General features: G+C 42.6%; 1 long non-coding RNA gene across 1 annotated transcript; it reads left to right on the plus strand.

The window, feature by feature from the left end:
• Positions 1 to 412: 412 nt before the first annotated feature.
• Positions 413 to 2,161, plus strand: LOC140515265 (uncharacterized). The gene is made up of 2 exons (XR_011970920.1): positions 413 to 499; positions 1,638 to 2,161. It is a non-coding gene; the product is annotated as an uncharacterized lncRNA (long non-coding RNA).
• The last annotated feature ends 14,860 nt before the right edge of the window (positions 2,162 to 17,021 follow it).

The following is a 17,021-nucleotide window of genomic DNA, read 5'->3' on the forward strand; positions in this document are numbered from 1 at the left end:
CCTCGATCTGGATGGAGATGTAATGGGCAATAGATATAAAAGAAGTTGAGCATTTTGGGACATTTGTAGACAAGGAGAATACTTGCTATATTTGATCGTTGACATTTGTTACACTGATTTTCATTTTCTTTTAATAATTGTTGTTCTGTGTGTGTCTGCTTGCTGAGGGGGAAATTTCGAACAAAGTTAAATCTCATTATGCTTTTACAGACATTTCCTGAATTCAATTGAATAGTAGCTTCTACCCTGGTAGGGTTGTTGTAAGGATAATATCTGTATGTATATGAGGTAACATCTGTACAAAGCACTTCATATAGTACTTGGCACATAAGTGGTGCTATATAAGCAACTTATTTACTTCTTCCACTTCCCCTAATGCATTTCAGTTACCTGTTTATTTCTCACCTTAATTCTTCAGGCAGGGGGGCTGGACTGGTTGACCTCTGAGGTGATTTTCGTCTCTAAGATGGACCATTTACTTTCTGATGGATTAGATGAGGTAAATAATCTTAGATCTTGTTGGCTTATGTTCCAATGATTGTACCGTTTTTTCTTTCAGTCTTTCCTGTCATCGTGCCCTGCTTTTGCCTCAATCGTACCAGATTACATTTTATATAATACCATAAAAGTTGCAATATGTACAATAGTGACTCTTGTAGAACGTTCAGTCAGACAGCCAAGAGTTCAGGGATAGTTGGGTTAAGGAACTCTCCTTTCAAACCTCAGATGACTGTTGGTCTAGACTTTCCTTGACTTTTCCATGGTGGTATTGGAAGGGATCTTTTCTGCCACCTAATAGAGCTCATTACACTTAAAGTGTTGCTGCAAATGTCAAAGAGGGTTTTCTTGTGCCTCCATAAAATTCCCACAAAAGGGAAGAATTCCAGAGGACAAAAGATAACATTCATCTCAACTTCCTGATCAGAAGGTGATGGGTGTACAATACGTAATGAGTTATTATTAATTTCTGGACATGGCCAGTGAGATTTCCTTCACTTGACCACATACATTTGTTCTGATCTTTTTTGGTTCTTTTTGTACAGTGTACTGGGGGTAGGGATGGGGTTTGGAAAGTTAACACTCTTATACTTCCTGAACTGACTTTTAATTCAATTTCTGAGCTATATTTATAGATGAACTTTATTCTTCAGGCAGGGGATGGATTGGTTTACCTCTGATGTCACTTTAATCTCTGAGATGAAGTCACTTCTGAGCTATGTAGTAGCTGTTCTTCAGGCAGGGGGATAGATTGGTTGACCTTGGAGGTCACGTTCATCTCCGAGATTGGAAATCATCAAAGCTTCTGCTGTACTGAGTGATGGGCTGGTTGAGGTAAAAACTCTGAGGCATCTTTGCTCTTCCAACCAACTTCCTCCAACGCTCATTAGTACCAAAGGCTATAACTGGCTGTTCCAAAGCATGAGTATATCAAATAGAAAAGCAGTGATCTTGCTTCCATCCCTCTCAGCTGCCTCATTTGTACAATGTGTGAGATTTTGTGGATTCTGTCCAAAGGAACATATTGTAAAACGTAGACAGTTGGCAAGGAACTTTTTGTCTAAACAGCCAACAATAGAGAGGAACTTTTAGGATAAGGCACACTACCCTATAAAAATTCTGGATGATTGTTTCAACAGATTTTCCCTGAAGATTTCCAGGCACGTTTGGAGCAGAGGGATGCTACTTAGTTCTGACTGGTGGCACAGTTTTCCAGACAAGGAGGGCAAATTTGCAGCCAGCAAGTACTGGTGAAGCATCAGGATTCCAGAGAATGAAAGATGAAGCACACCACTCACCACCTGACAGAGCAGCGATGAACTTAAAATGTAGAAGGAGATGGGCATTTGTGGATATTGCCAATAACGGAGATTTTGTTTCATTTGAATATGTACTTTGATAAGACCATTTAATTTTTCTTTTTGTTGTTCTTTTATGGTGTGTGTGTTGTGGGGGGTTTGAACAGGAAAGAAAATTATTACTTTTAAACATACTTGTTGATTTGAATTTAAAACAATTCAATGGACAGTTCATTTTTGATTTTTTGTTGTGGATGAAGTTCATTCTTACTCGAATGGGGGATAGGTTGGTTGACCTAACACGTTACTATCATGTTACATCTGCTATACTGATTGGTATGTTAGATGAAATAAAATCTTTAAGAGGACTAACAGGCCTGACTTCCAATGAGTGTACTTTTGTTCTTTTGACCAACTTGCTCCAGTACTGTGAATTCCAATGGGTTGTAAAGGAGCATGAGGATATCATACACAAAAATTCCTGTCCTGCCTCCACCTCCTCTAGCCACCCCTTTTGGACAAGGTGTCCCATTTTGTGAATTTTCTCCAAAACAGAATCTTGCCTATAGACGTTGTTAGTAAAAAACTTTGAAGCCAAACAACCAAGAATACGAAGAGGCTAATGGGAAAAGGATCTTCTTTACTCTAACACACCCATGATGACTGTGGATCCAGATACCTACTGTAGACCTCCAGGAGAGGAGGGAAAGGCAGTATTACCATCTTAGGAAACCCATTCCACTTTAAGCTAGTCTCCATCATTTAGATATTTCCCCTATACCCAACTAAAGTTTGCCATTCACCAATATGTGTTGAATTGAACGTAACTGCATTGACCATCCATTTCTGAGCAATCTTCTTGATGTTCCTCCATCTTTGATTAAGAGAATGGAAAAACTGACCTGATGTCACTTTCCTTCCTAAGATTCTACAAAAAAGCTAGCTCTCATACCAGATAGAAGGCTGAATGTGGTCAACTCAGAGATCTTTCAGTTTAGTGTTCCCAAGGATATTATATTGGCTTTTTAAACCATTTAACCATTATAATCCAACATTCACCAGTGCAACTGGTTACAATTCATTGCCTAGTTGGCACGAGCATAACTATGACATGCCCTTCAGGTGCCCAAGTTGCACCATATGTTACATTTTATAGACTGTGATTAAAGAAACTTGTGCAGTTGAGACTATTAGCATAAATCATTCTATCCAAACAAAAAAGACCAATACTCTATGAATTCCTTCACAGTTACTGGTCCAAATTTAGCTTGACAGAATTTCAGGTAGTTGAAAGGGGTCCCAATGCCACCCTGATGCAGCTTTTTCCATTTATAGATAGTTCTGATGGATAGGATGGTTTTCCTGACATTTAAAGTTGCCTTTCACAAATACTTGTGGTGAACCACAATTCAACAGAACCAGAGATGAACCACATTGCCCCACTCCTGACAGAGGTGACAGGCTTAAAGTGAAGCATGAGAAGTGCATGTTTCAGCATGGGCAATGTGGATACTTGCTTCACTTTAGTTCTTTCCTCCCTCCTTCCTACTCTTGTTCGGGAGCAGGCTGAAGAGAGAGGGAATCAATGTTTGATATGCAGTAAATACAATAAATACAGTAGAAGTGAATTCATTGACCATTTCTTTCTGAAATAGGTTGTAGATGAGTGGCACTGTTCAAGCAGGGGGGATAGAATGGTTGACTTCTAAGGTCCCTTAAGTCTTTAAGGACTTAAGGAGTGAATCAGATTAGGTAAAAACTCAGAGAACTTAGAGGCAACTCTTAGCTTTCATTTTCAATCATCATGCTTTTGATTTGTCAACTGAGCTGTGGCCAGGGGTATTTTTGGCTGCCCAGTTCTTAGGAGAGTGACCTGAAGGTACACCACCCAGACCCACTGGCTGGACTTTATGCTTTTTCACTTGAAATGGCTGTTAGATCCTTTCTTTTCGGCTAAGATGTTTTCTATGTTAAGTTTATGACTGCAAAATACGTGTGTTTGATTACAAACCGTATCTTAACTCAGAAAAATGTTGAGGAACATGTGGTCATGTGTGGTTTAGCAGAACATCAACCAGCACCAGAGTCAGAAAATCAGGGTGTACTTGGGCAAAATACCAAATGGGCTTTCTTTGTGCCTTTGCTTCCTTATCTGTCAAATGATGAGGTTCCCCACCCCTCGCCCAACCTATTCCAGAGAGGTGTTATGAAAGTCAAAATGAGCTTCCTTGTGACTGGTGCATGCTAAAAAGAAGCCAGTAACGGCACTGGGAGGGGGAAGGAGGATGAGGAGGACAGTGGACTGTAGGCTAAAGAGGAGGAACAAACGAGAGGACAGAAGCATCTTGTGGACAGAACCTGATGAAGAAAAATAACCTGGAAAGCCACAGCATGAGGAATGAAGCCAAGCCAAGGCCCATGAGAGGCTACCTGCCTGCCCCCCTATCAGCAATAGGAATATCCATTTCAGTGGCCAGGTGCATGTAGAGAGGAGCTTTAAAGCCAAGTGAAAGCAGGAAGAAGCTGATAAGGTGGGTCCAGATGAAGGAAGAAAAGCATAGAGAAGGAAGTGAATTCTGCTGGGTTGCCAAATGTTATGAGGGGTCTAAGGAGAAGAGGTGTGAAGGGAAAAGAGGAAAACCAATTTGGTGTTTGTGAGGGGCAGAGGACAGCGGGAGGACTGTTTCCTTCCAAGGGATGATTTATGGTTTCCCAAGGGGTATCAGCAGCAGCCTGGCAAGAGATCACGTGCTAGAGACCCTGCTTCTTAATCTGACTGACAAGAACCCAAGGGACTGATTTGCAGTGATTCAAACCCCAGAAAGTAAAGAATTTGACATGAACTCCAGATCTCTGAGGAAATTGGATTTATTTGGGAGGCAGGATCAAGAAAAGATGTTGCCTGGCTACGATTCATGTAGCATGGCAGTCTCTGAAGACCCATGAAGCCATGGAGAGGGGAGGGGGGGGAATAGGCAGGTGCTAACATACTAAAAATGACCCAGAAGTACCATAAAGGATGTCATTAGGAAAGTGGACACTGAGTTGTTCAACTACGTGGCCAGAGTGCCATCCTTTTAGGGTCAAGAGAAAATGCAGTTTCTCAATATGCTGAAGGAACCCTCTGTTATACACACATAGGAGGGAATGGGTAAGATTGGAAGGGGAACCCTTGTTGGCCAAGTCATGGAAGACCCTGGAGCACCATGGGGAAAAAAACGAAGGTAGACTACTGGAGAAATTTTGGGGGAGAGTCCACTGAAATAGGAATGAAGTAGTAAATAAGAAAACACGTCTGAATGTATTATTAACAGCCCCAGTAACTGTAGCAGATGTGCATTAGGTTTAACCAGCAGAACACAAGTGTGGAAGACAACTGTAGCAAGGCGAAAGTGGGTTTAACCACCTGCCTGGCGCCTTTTTTTAAGGGACAAAGATGGCATATAGCTAGAGCAAGACCATAGATCAAGAGCTGAAGAGACCTTAGAGCTCATCCAGTGTGATCCTTTTTACAAATGAAGAAACTGAGATCCAGAGAGGGAAAGTTACAGAGCCACGATTTCAACCCAAGTCCTAGAATCCTGAATGTTTTCATGGTACACACACACTGCAGATGCACAAAAGCCAACGATGCGGCCCAGCAGGGCATCCTGGAGCAAGTCGTGGGTATCCTTACCACCTCTGTGATAAGGAAGGGAGTCTCCATTCAAAGATCCTGAGAGCTTGAGAAGGAGATCCAGGATATGAGGGGAGATGGTGCAGCAGTGCGGATAACATTTGCCAGCCAGACTGCAGGGAGGTCTCCTGGGGCTGGAAGAGAAGGTTAAGGCAGCAAGAGGGAGTACTGGGCTAGTGAAGGGGAGATATAAAGAAGATGGATTTCAGGTTGGGATGGAGAGGAAAAGTAGAGGGGAAACATAAAACCACTCAGCATGTATACAAAGGGAATGAAGCAAGAACACAGCAAGGAGAAGTCAGCTCTGCAACAGGAAAGGCTGGCAGAGTGGGTGGGCCTTGTCAGGAGGCCAAGGGCCATACTTGGAGGCTCAGGCCCTGAGGGTGCTGGGGGAGTGGGTCCAAACCACCTCTTATCCCTGCATGACTGGAGACAGGCAGGCCACGTCCTAGGGCCATGTGCACCCAACACTTCCTGCGTTGGTTGCTCCTTTATTCACAAGGTACGTGGAATCCAGAGGAAGTAAAATGGAAAAACATCTAGCAAGTGCTTACTCATTGCCAGGCACATGACGAAAGCTCTGGCTTTTCTAGGATTGGTTGTGTTAAGCTTATGACTGGTTTGGGACTAGAGTTGGAGAGGAAGGTATGCCCAAGGTCCCAAGGAGAAGAGGAGACTTGCACAGGCAGTGTGTCAGGGAGATGGCCCAGAACTGGCATGGTGGCTTTAGGTTCAGGGGTTCCCAGGACACCACTCAGAGTTAGTAGTTTGAACAAGCTTTATGGCAAAAATGACTTCACAAACAACAAACACAAATTTAATTCAACAAACATTTATTAAATGCCTACTATGTGCCAGACACTGAGCTAAGTGAAAACTGTCAAGAACATTCCAAAAGCAGGTGACAGTTTCTGCAAAATTATGGAGGTGGGAGATAGCAAGTAGCCTATAGGGTACAACAAGTTCATTAGATCAGATAGAAAGCAGAGTTGGAGGAGTGATGGTGAGAGGTGGAGAATAACAAACAATAGGCTTCCAGCCTAACAAAACGGCTTCAAACAGACTGAAAGGCTTTAAACGTCAGAGGAATTTGTTTTATCCTCAAAGTGATAGGATTAATTTATTTTTAGTTTTCAACATTCACTTCCACAAGATTTTGAGTTTCAAATTTTCTCCCCTCTGCCCACCCCAAGACATTGTGCATTCTGATCACCCCTTCCCCCAATATGCCCTCTCTTCTATCACACCCCTCCCTTTTCTTATCCCCTTCCCCTCTATTTTCTTATAAGGCAAGATAGATTTCTATACCCCATCGCCCGTACGTCTTATTTACCAGTTGCATGTAAAAACAATTTTTAACATTTATTTTTAAATGAGTTCCAATTTCTCTCCCCTTCTCCATCTCCAAAAGTCATCCTCACTGAGAAGGCAAGCAATTTCACATACGTTATACATGTGTCATCATGTAAAACGTTCCCATAACTGTCATGTTGTGAAAGACTGTATTTCCCTCCATCATATCCCACCCATTTATTCTATTCTCTTTTGATTCTATTCCTCCTCAAAAGTGTTTGCTTCTAATTATCCCCTTCCTGCCATTTGCCCTCCTTTCTATCATCTCCCTCCTGCTTATCTCCATCCCCCTACTTCCCTGTACAGTAAGATAGATTTTCACACCAAACTGAGCGTGCATATTCCCTCCCTAAGCCAAATCTGATGAGAGTAAGGTTCACTTTCCCTCTCACCCCCCTTTTCCCCTCCATTGAAAAAGCTTTTCCTTGCTTCTTTTATGTTACATAATTTACTCCATTCTATCTCTCCCTTTCTCCTCCCAATATATTCCTCTCTCACTCCTTAATTTTATTTCTTTAGCTATCATCCCTTCCTATTCAACTCACCCTGTGCCCTCTTGTCTATATATATATATATATATATATATATATATATATATATATATATATATATATATAATCCCTCCAACTACCCTAACACTGAGAAAAGTCTCAAGTTACAAATATTATCTTTCCAAGTAGGAATGTAAACAGTTCAACTTTAGAAATCCTTATGATTTCTCTTTCCTGTTTACTTTTTCACGCTTCTCTTGATTCCTGTGTTTGAAAGTCAAATTCTCTATTCAGTTCTGGTCTTTTCATCAAGAATGCTAGAAAATCCTTTATTTCATTGAATGATAATTTTTTCCCCTTTAGTATTACACTCAGTTTTGCTGAGTAGGTGATTCTTGATATTAATTCTAGCTCCTTTGACCTCTGGAATATCATATTCCAAGCACTCCTATCCCTTACTGTAGAAGCTGCTAGGTCTTGTGTTTCCACAATACTCAAACTGTTTCTTTCTAGTTGCCTGCAATATTTTCTCCTTGACTTTGGAGTTCTGCAATTTGGCTATAATATTCCTAGGAGTTTTCCTTTTGGGATCTCTTTCAGGAAGTGATAGTTGGATTCTTTAAATATCTATTTCTTCTCCTGGATCTATTTTTCAGGTCAGTTGTTTCTCTCTCTCTCTTTTTTTTTTTACTATTTGTTTTTAGTTTTTCAACATTCATTTTCACAAAATTTTGAGTTCCAAATTTTCTCCCCATTTCTCCCCTCCCCTGCTCCATAATGCCTTGCATTCTGATTACTCTTGTCTCAATATACTCTCCCTTCTATGACACCTCCCCCTTTCCCTTATCCTTATCTTCTCTCTTTTCTTGTAGAGCAAGATAGATTTCTATACCACATTACCTGTATTTCTTATTTCCCAGTTGTATGCAAAAACAATTCTCTCCCTCCCTCCCTACCCATTGCCACTGAGAAGGGAAGCAATTCAATATAGGCTATATATGTGTCATTTTGCCAAAGACTTCCATAATAGTCATGTTGTGTAAGACTAACTATATTTCCCTCCACCTTATCCTGCCCATTTATTTTATTCTGTCTTTTGACCTTGCCCCTCCCCAAAAGTGTTTACTTCTAATTACTCCCTCCTCCTATTTGCCCTCCCACCCCACTTGTCCCCTTCTCCCCTGCTTTCCTATGGTGTAAGATAGATTTTGCATACCAAATTGAGTGAGCATGTTATTCCCTCCTGAACCCAAATGTGAAGAGAGTAAGCTTAACTTTTTCCCTCTCACCTCCTCCCTTTTCTCCTCCATTGCAAAGGCTTTTTCTTGCTTCTTTTATGAGATAATTTGCCCCATTCCATTTTTCCCTTTCTCTTCCCACTATGTTCCTCTCTCACCTCTTAATTTTATTTTTTATGATTTCTCTTTCCTATTTACCTTTTCATGCTTCTCTTGATTCTTGTGTTTGAAAGTCAAATTTTCTATTCAGTTCTGGTCTTTTCATCATGAATGCTTGAAAGTCCCCTGTTTCATTGAATGACCTTTTTTCCCCTGAAGTGTCATACTCAGTTTCACTGGGTAGGTGATATTCTTGGTTTTAACCCTAGTTCCTCTGACTTCTGGAATATATTCCAAGCCCTTTGATCCCTTAATGTAGAAGCTGCTAAATCCTGTGTTATCCTGATTGTATTTTCACAATACTCTAATTGCTTCTTTCTAGCTGCTTGCAATATTTCTCCTTGACCTGAGAACTCTGGAATTTGGCTACAATATTCTCTTTTGGGATCTTTCAGAAGGTGATCAGTGGATTCTTTCAATATTTATTTTGCCCTCTGATTGTAGGATATCAAGGCACTTTTCTTGATGATTCCATGACAGATGATGTAGTCCCATAATTTTTAAATTGTTTCTCCTGGATCTATTTTCCAGGTCAGTTGTTTTTCCAATGAGATAATTCACATTATCTTCTATTTTTTCATTCTTTTGGTTTTGTTTTACAATTTCTTTGTTTCTCATAAAGTCATTAGCTTCCATCTGCTCTATTCTAATTTATGAAGAACTGATTTCTTCAGTGAGCTTTTGAAGCTCTTTTTCCACTTGGCTAATTCTGCTTTTCGAAGCATTCTTCTCCTCAGTGGCTTCTTGGACCTCTTTTGCCAGTTGAATTAGCCTATTTTTAAAGGTGTTATTTTCTTCAGCATTTTTTGGGGTCTCCTTTAGCAAGCTGTTGACTCGCTTTTCAAGCTCTTCCATGGCCTGAAACTGTTGCATATTTATTTTGGAGGTACTGGAGATGCAAAAGCCTCGACTTCCTCTGACAGTATGCATTGTTCTTCCTCATCTGAAAGGATGGAAAAAAATGCCTGTTCACCAAGAAAGTAACATTCAATAGTCTCATTTTCCCCCCTTTTTGGGAATTTTCCCAGCCAGTTACTTGACTTTTGAATCCTTTGTCAAGAGGAGGGTAAACTACCCTGGGAACCTGAAAGTTCTCAGTTCCTCCAAGGAGGTAAAATCCAGGCTCTCCTGGCTTGCACACTGGTCTGGGAGCAACCAAAAACTTATCTGTCCAGAATCCGTGAGTAATAGAATTTCCTCTCCATGCTCTTCCTCCTTACCCCAGGGTCACCATTCAGGGCTGAGATCTGATCAGCTGTTCAGTTTCCCCAGGGGCTTCAGGCAGGGCTCCAACAATGGAAACTGCCCACTAAAGCAGTGGCTGCTGCTGGCGGGGGCCAGACCATGTTCTTTTTCCCAGATGAAAAAGCTTTCTCACTGACCTTTGAAGATTTCTTTGGTGCTTGTAGGTTGGGGGATCTGAGAACTGCTGCTGCTGCTGGGGATTCTGCCCCCGAGGTCTGTTCCGGTCCTTTTCCTGCTGGTGCTGAATAGCCAAGGCTGGGCTGGGCTGGGCTCTGTGGGCTGCGCTCTGCTTAGAGCCCTGTGTGATAGATGTTTCCTGTCAGCTTTCCAGGTTACCTTGGGCTGGAAATCTCTTTCACTGATGTTTTGTGGCTTCTGATGCTCTAAGACTTTGTTTAGAGTCATTTTTTACAGGTACTTTATGGATTGTGGGGGGAAGAGCTATAGTATGTGCGTCTCTCTACTCTGACATCTTGACTCCGCCCCCAACAGTTGTTTTTCCAATGAGATATTTCACATCGTCTGTTTTTTTCACTCCTTTGGTTTTGTTTTATAATTTCTTGATTTTTCATAAAGTCATTAGCTTCCATCTGCCGCTCTATTTTAATCTTTAAAGAATTCTTTTTTTTTCTTTTTATTTAGCTTTTAACATTTATTTTCACAAAATTTTGGGTTACAAATTTTCTCCCCTTTTATCCCCTCCCCCCCCAAACCCAAGCATTCTAATTGCCCCTGTGACCACTCTACTCTCTCTTCTATCCTCCTTCTCTGCCCTTGTCTCCGTCTTCTCTTTTGTCCTGTAGGGCCAGATAGCTTTCTTTACCCCTTAACCTGTATTTCTTATTTCCCAGTGGTAAGAACATTACATTTGATCCTAACACTTTGAGTTCCAACTTCTTTAGCTCCCTCCCTCCCCAGCCCTTCCCCTTGGAAGACAAGCAATTCAATATAGGCCAAATCTGTGTAGTTTTGCAAATGATTTCCATACTAGTTGTGTTGTATAGGACTAACTATATTTCCCTCCATCCTATCCTGTCCCCCCTTACTTCTATTCTCTTATGATCCTTTCCCTCCCCATGAGTGTCGACCTCGGATTGCATTCTCCTCCCCATGCCCTCCCCTCCATCCTCCCCCCCACCCTGCTTGTGCCCCTGTCCCCCACTCTCCTGTATTATGAGATAGGTTTTCCTATCAAAATGAGTGTGCATTTTATTCTTTCCTTTAGTGGAATGTGATGGGATAGACTTCATGTTTTTCTCTTGCCTCCCCTCTTTATCCCTCCACTAATAAGTCTTTTGCTTGCCTCTTTTATGAGAGATAATTTGCCCCATTCAACTTCTCCCTTTCTCCTCCCAATATCTCTCTCACTGCTTGATTTCATTTTTTTTTTAAGACATGATCCCATCCTCTTCAATTCACTCTGTGCACTCTGTCTCTATGTATGTGTGCATGTGTGTGTGTGTGTACTCCCACCCAGTACCCAGATACTGAAATGTTTCAAGAGTTCCAAATATTGTCTTTCCATGTAGGAATGTAAACAGTTCAACTTTAGTAAGTCCCTTATGACTTTTCTTTGCTGTTCACTTTTTCCTGGTTCTCTTCATTCTTGTGTTAGAAAGTCAAATTTTCTTTCCAGCTCTGGTCTTTTCATCAAGAAAATTTGAAAATCCTCTATTTCATTGAAAGACCATTTTTTCTCCTGAAGTATTATACTCAGTTTTGCTGGGTAGGTGATTCTTGGTTTTAGTCCTAGTTCCTTTGACTTCTGGAATATCCTATTCCATTCCCTTCGATCCCTTAATGTAGAGGGTGCTAGATCTTGTGTTATCCTGATTGTATTTCCACAATACTTGAATTGTTTCTTTCCAGCTGCTTGCAATATTTTCTCTTTCACCTGGGAATTCTGGAATTTGGCCACAATGTTCCTAGGAGTTTCTCTTTTTGGATCTCTTTCATGCGGTGTTCTGCGGATTCCTTGAATATTTATTTTGCCCTCTGGTTCTAGAATCTCAGGGCAGTTTTCCTTGATAATTTCATGGAAGATGATGTCTAGGCTCTTCTTTTGATCATGGTTTAAGAATTATTTTCTTCAGTGAGCTTTTGGACCTCATTTTCTATCTGGCCATTCTGCTTTTTAAGGCATTCTTCTCCTCATTGGCTTTCTAGATCTCTTTTGCCATTTGAGTTAGTCTAGTTTTTAAGGTGTTATTTTTCTTCAGCATTTTTTGGGTCCCCTTTACCAAGCAGCTGACTCGTTGTTCATGATTTTCTTGCACCACCCTCAATTTCTCTTCCCAATTTTTGCTCTACTTCTCTTACATATTTTCAAAATCCTTTTTAAAGCTCTTCCATGGCCTGAGACTAATTCATATTTTTCTTGGAGACTTTGGATGTAGGAGCTTTGACTTTGTATCTTTTGATCTTCCTTGTCACCAAAGTAAGATTCTATAGTCTGATTCTTTTTCCTGTTTTTGCTCATTTCCCCAGTCATGTACTTGACTTTTGAGCTTTTCATGAAGATAGTTCTCTCCTTCCAGTGGGGGTGGGGGAGGGTATACCATCAGCCACTGGATTCCCCCATAATCTGTGGGCCTAGAGCTCCAGAAACAGCTGATGCCCCTGTTACTGCTGTGGCTGCCACAGGTTCTTCTGCCCCCCTCCCCACCTAAGGCTGGGGCTGGACCACTCCACTCTCTCACATGGGTCCAAGAGGTTCTTTTCCACTCACCTTCCAATTTTTCCTTTGAAGTTCGGGGTTGTGAAGTCTGGGAACCACCACAAGTGCCAGAGACTCAGTCCCTCCAAGGTCTGCTCAGGTCCCATCTGTGCCGTTGGGGACCCATGCTGGCATGTATTCTGTTTCCAGAGTGACACGATAGATAATTCCCCTCAACCCTGCAGGCTGTCTTGGGCTGGAGATTTGCTTCACTCTGTCATTCTGTGGGTTCTGCAGCTCCAGAATTTGTTTAGAGTCAGTTTTTACAGGTATTTAGCCGGGTTTGGGGGGAGAGCTCTAGCAATTCTCGGCTTTTACTCTGCCATATTGGCTCCACCCCCTGCTGATGAAAACTCTTGAGGAAGGGAGTGCCGTGGACAGACTGGTGCTTTCGGATGATCAGTTTGGCATTTGTCATTGACAACCTGCGTGGCCCTGAGCAAGTCACTTAACCCCTGTAAGTCTTAATTTCCTCATCTAGTAAAGGACAGGCATGGGAGGAGAAGGGTTCTAAGCTCCCCTCTCTTGCTGAATCTATGATATTTGGAAGACAAGAGTTGCAGAAAGGAGAGACTGGATACAGGAAACCAATGAGGAGGGTGCTGCAGCAGTCCAAGGGACAGTGTGATGAGCACCTTCACTGGGGTGATCATTGTGGGACAGAAGGGGGAAGATATGGAGGAAGGGAGGAGCGTGGCCAGCTCATGCTCTCCATGTAGCCCTGGCTAGTCCTTTCCTTGGCCAGAAACCTCATGTGATTTCTCTGCCATCTCTATCCATTCCATAACACAAAGGTCTTAGCTAACTTTTAACAGTTTTCTTCTCCAGGCTCCGGTGCCCAAAGGTGGGGAAACTTGGGACCCTCTTGGCATGGTTCCTACCACTCAGCAGGCTTAGCTACCTGGAACTCTACCTGCAAGATGGCTGTAGTGATGTACAGGCCAGTTTGATGGAGGTGTAGATGGGTAGGGCGAAGGAGCCACCCTTGCCCATTAGAGGGTTCAGGAAGAACAACCTTGGGGCCCACCATGACAGGAGTATTGTGGGAGTGGCAGTCAGCCTCAAGGAAGCACCACAGGCTCTGGGGAGCAAAGAGCCCCTCTCACATGCATTTCTGCCCTGGGGCAATGCCCTTTTTGCCCTGTACTAGTTATGATTCTGTCCACCAGCATGCTGAGACTGACTCCCCACTTATAAGCAGGCAATTTACAGTATGACAAAAGACATTTTGTGAAAAGATTAAAGATCCTTGAATGAACAAACTATTAGTCCCAAAGACAGATGGCAGATAGGTGGCACAGCAAATAGAGGGTCTGGAGTCAGAAAGACCTGAGTTCAAAGCCAGCCTCAGACACTTACCACATGACTCTGGGTAAGTCACCTCACCTCTGTCTGCCTCAGTTTCCTCATTCCCAAATGTAGAAATAATAATGGCACCTACCTGCCAGGATTAATCATTGTAAGGATAAAACGAGATATTTACTTATCACCTATAGGAACACTAATTATCACTACTGTCGTTTGCTATTCTTATTTCTAGAACTGCTTCTAGTCTAAATGTAAGAGTTCTTTTGAGTTTTATCTTTGCCTGGGTTCAAATCTTGGCTCTGCCCTTATCATTCATATGACTAGGGGCAATTCACTCAACTTCTCTGGAAAATAATGGGTTGGACTTAACTGCTAAGGGTTATATTCACCTCTAAATTCAGAATATTTTTCCTTTCATATTTCTTTGAGGGGAGGTAATAGGAATCAACAGATCTGATCTTTTGATCTACCCCACTAACATGGATAATGTGGACATCTTTCTTTCAAAACAGACACAAAGTGTATTAAAATAAAAATCCCAAATCAATGTTGGGCCTCAGTTTCCTCATTCAAAGGTAGTTCATTCTCTCTCCTTTTGCGGCCTCCTCACTTTGGGTATATGCCCAAGGAACTGTCCCAGGCTCGCTTGTGCTCTCTGTCTCTCTCTCCTCAGCTCCCATGGGAATGTCTATAGGACTCCTTCATCTCTATATTCAGCCCTAATTGCTCTTCTGCTTTTGGAGGTCTGGGACTGTTTTTGTCTTTGTGTCCCTAGCATTTCATACAGTGCCTAGCACACAGTAGGTGCTTAATTAATGTTTATTGGATTGATTCCTGCACCACCCCTTTCCCCTGAAACACCAGCCACTCCAAGCAGAGTCTCAGACATGATGGGGAGGACTAGCTAGAGTTCTCCATTATGTGGGGCCCCTCACCCCATGCCAATTGAGAGATCCAATCTTTATTGTTTCATGCATGCCACTGATCCGTTCCATTTCTGCCCAAGTCTCCCTTCAGTTAGCAGCCCCTTCCCAGCTATCTTTGTCAGGTCCTCCAGCATACAGGGCCCCCAGGCTGCTACCATGCTCCTGTATCAGCCAGGGTGAGGAGGGGGAAAGGAATTTGTTCCTCCCTCTGCCAAATTTCCCAGCTGTTGAGAAATTCATTTCAGCTATTCTGGGTACATAATCTCTCACTTTTCCACAACTTCTTTTTTCTCTTGTACATCCATCTGAACAACTTGGTTGGCCTGTTTCCCTTCTTTGTAAGTCTATTCCGGCACTCAGGTCCTCCGATTCCATGTCCAGGATACTTCCCACAAGCCCTACACCATCCCCTTGAGCTCAGGACCGCCAGCTGCTGAGCAGGGCTGCTGCCACCTGGCTGTTCCCCACACAAAGAGTCATTTCTTCACTTCTGGGGAGCAAGGGGGGAGTCGCACATTTGCTCCAGTAGCTTCTCCACTGGGGATTGCCTAGGACAGCCAGGCCATTTATAACTTCGAGGGGTCTGTTGGCATATCAGTCTAGCTCTGGGAATCCCAGCTCCAGGAGAGACCTCAGATCAGTTAAGCCAGTGTCTGTCAACCTAAACCCCACTGCATTCTCTTAAGTTGTAAGAAGTAAGGGTCTTGGGCAATAAAACATTTACAGATTGGGAATAATCTGCTACCAACCAGGGCTTGGTGAACCCTGATGGCAGCTTCAAGTCCCTCCTACCCCTCCCCCTTTGCAGGATTCATATGTCAGAAATCTAGAGGTCAAGGCATTATCTGGTATGGCCCACTCCTAGCTGATAAAAATAACCCCTTGGAGGGTTCTGCTCCCAGATGCCTCTCCCCACCATCCAATGCCAAAGACACTCCCAGATAGTAAATTAAATGTTTGCACACATAGCTAGACTGTCATTTGTCTGAAAGGGATCCGGGGGGTTTTGGTGACTCAAGGTGAGCCAATGTCTCAAGGTCACACAGGCAATAAGTAGCAGAGATGGCCACCGAGGACTCTTCCACCTTTCAGATGCTGTGATTCTGTTTAAAAAAAAGATCTGATGGGATGTCCCCCCCAACCCTCCCACACAAGCACACACACAGGAAGGAAAGCTCAACCCTTGCAAGAGCAAACAGAAGCCGAGAACCTTCACAATAAGTGAGGAAATTGAAGGAAAACCAAAGAGCAAATGAAGAGTGTCCAGATGAGGCTCCACCCTTGGCGTGTCCTGGACCCTGGCTGCAACTACAGTCTTTAAACGCATAAAATAAAACACACAAGATTATAGAGGAAAACAATTCCATTCAATTATAGTTATCAAAAACATTTTTCTTAAAAGCTCATGGCCCCAAGTTAGGATCCCCTGTTTAAAAAGAGTCCAGGAGAAGACTGAAACCAGAGAATAGATGCCAGTTCTTAGACATTCTAGAATACTCAAGAATTCAGCCTCACAAGTACTTATTAAGCACCTAGACATTGTGCTCAGCCCTGGGGATATAAAGGCAAAAGCCTAGCAATTCCCACTCTCAAGGAGATTATGTTGGACTAGTGGGAAGGCATTTACAGATAAGTAAACAAAAACCAGGTAGAAAAAAAATACAACCCAACCTGCAGGGGCTGCTAAGCACCAGAAGCTATTAGGAAAGGCCTTTCAAAGTTTCCCGTGAGCTGAGCGCCTTGATGGAAGCTCAGGACAGAGAATGTTCCAAGGTGAGGGAAAAATTTATGCAAGGGCAGGGAGGTGAGACACATAAAGGCAAGTTCAAAATATGGCAAGTGAGTCAGAGAAAGGAAAGGGTCAACTGAAAATTGGGGAAAAGATAGACACATCAAGATGGCGCCAACAAGAAGCACCTAAATCAGTAGAGTCAGCTAGGTGGCACTGCAATGGATAGAGCACTGGATCTGGAGTCTTGGAAGACACAAAATCAAATGTTAACTCAAACCCTTAATAGCTGTGACTGTGGCTAAGTTACTTTACCTATCTACCTAAAACCACCAGCAAGCACTCTATGCAATGGAGATAAGCTAGATGCATTTCCAATAAGAT

Source organism: Notamacropus eugenii, chromosome X (genome assembly GCF_028372415.1).
Source record: "Notamacropus eugenii isolate mMacEug1 chromosome X, mMacEug1.pri_v2, whole genome shotgun sequence".
NCBI lineage: Eukaryota > Metazoa > Chordata > Mammalia > Diprotodontia > Macropodidae > Notamacropus > Notamacropus eugenii.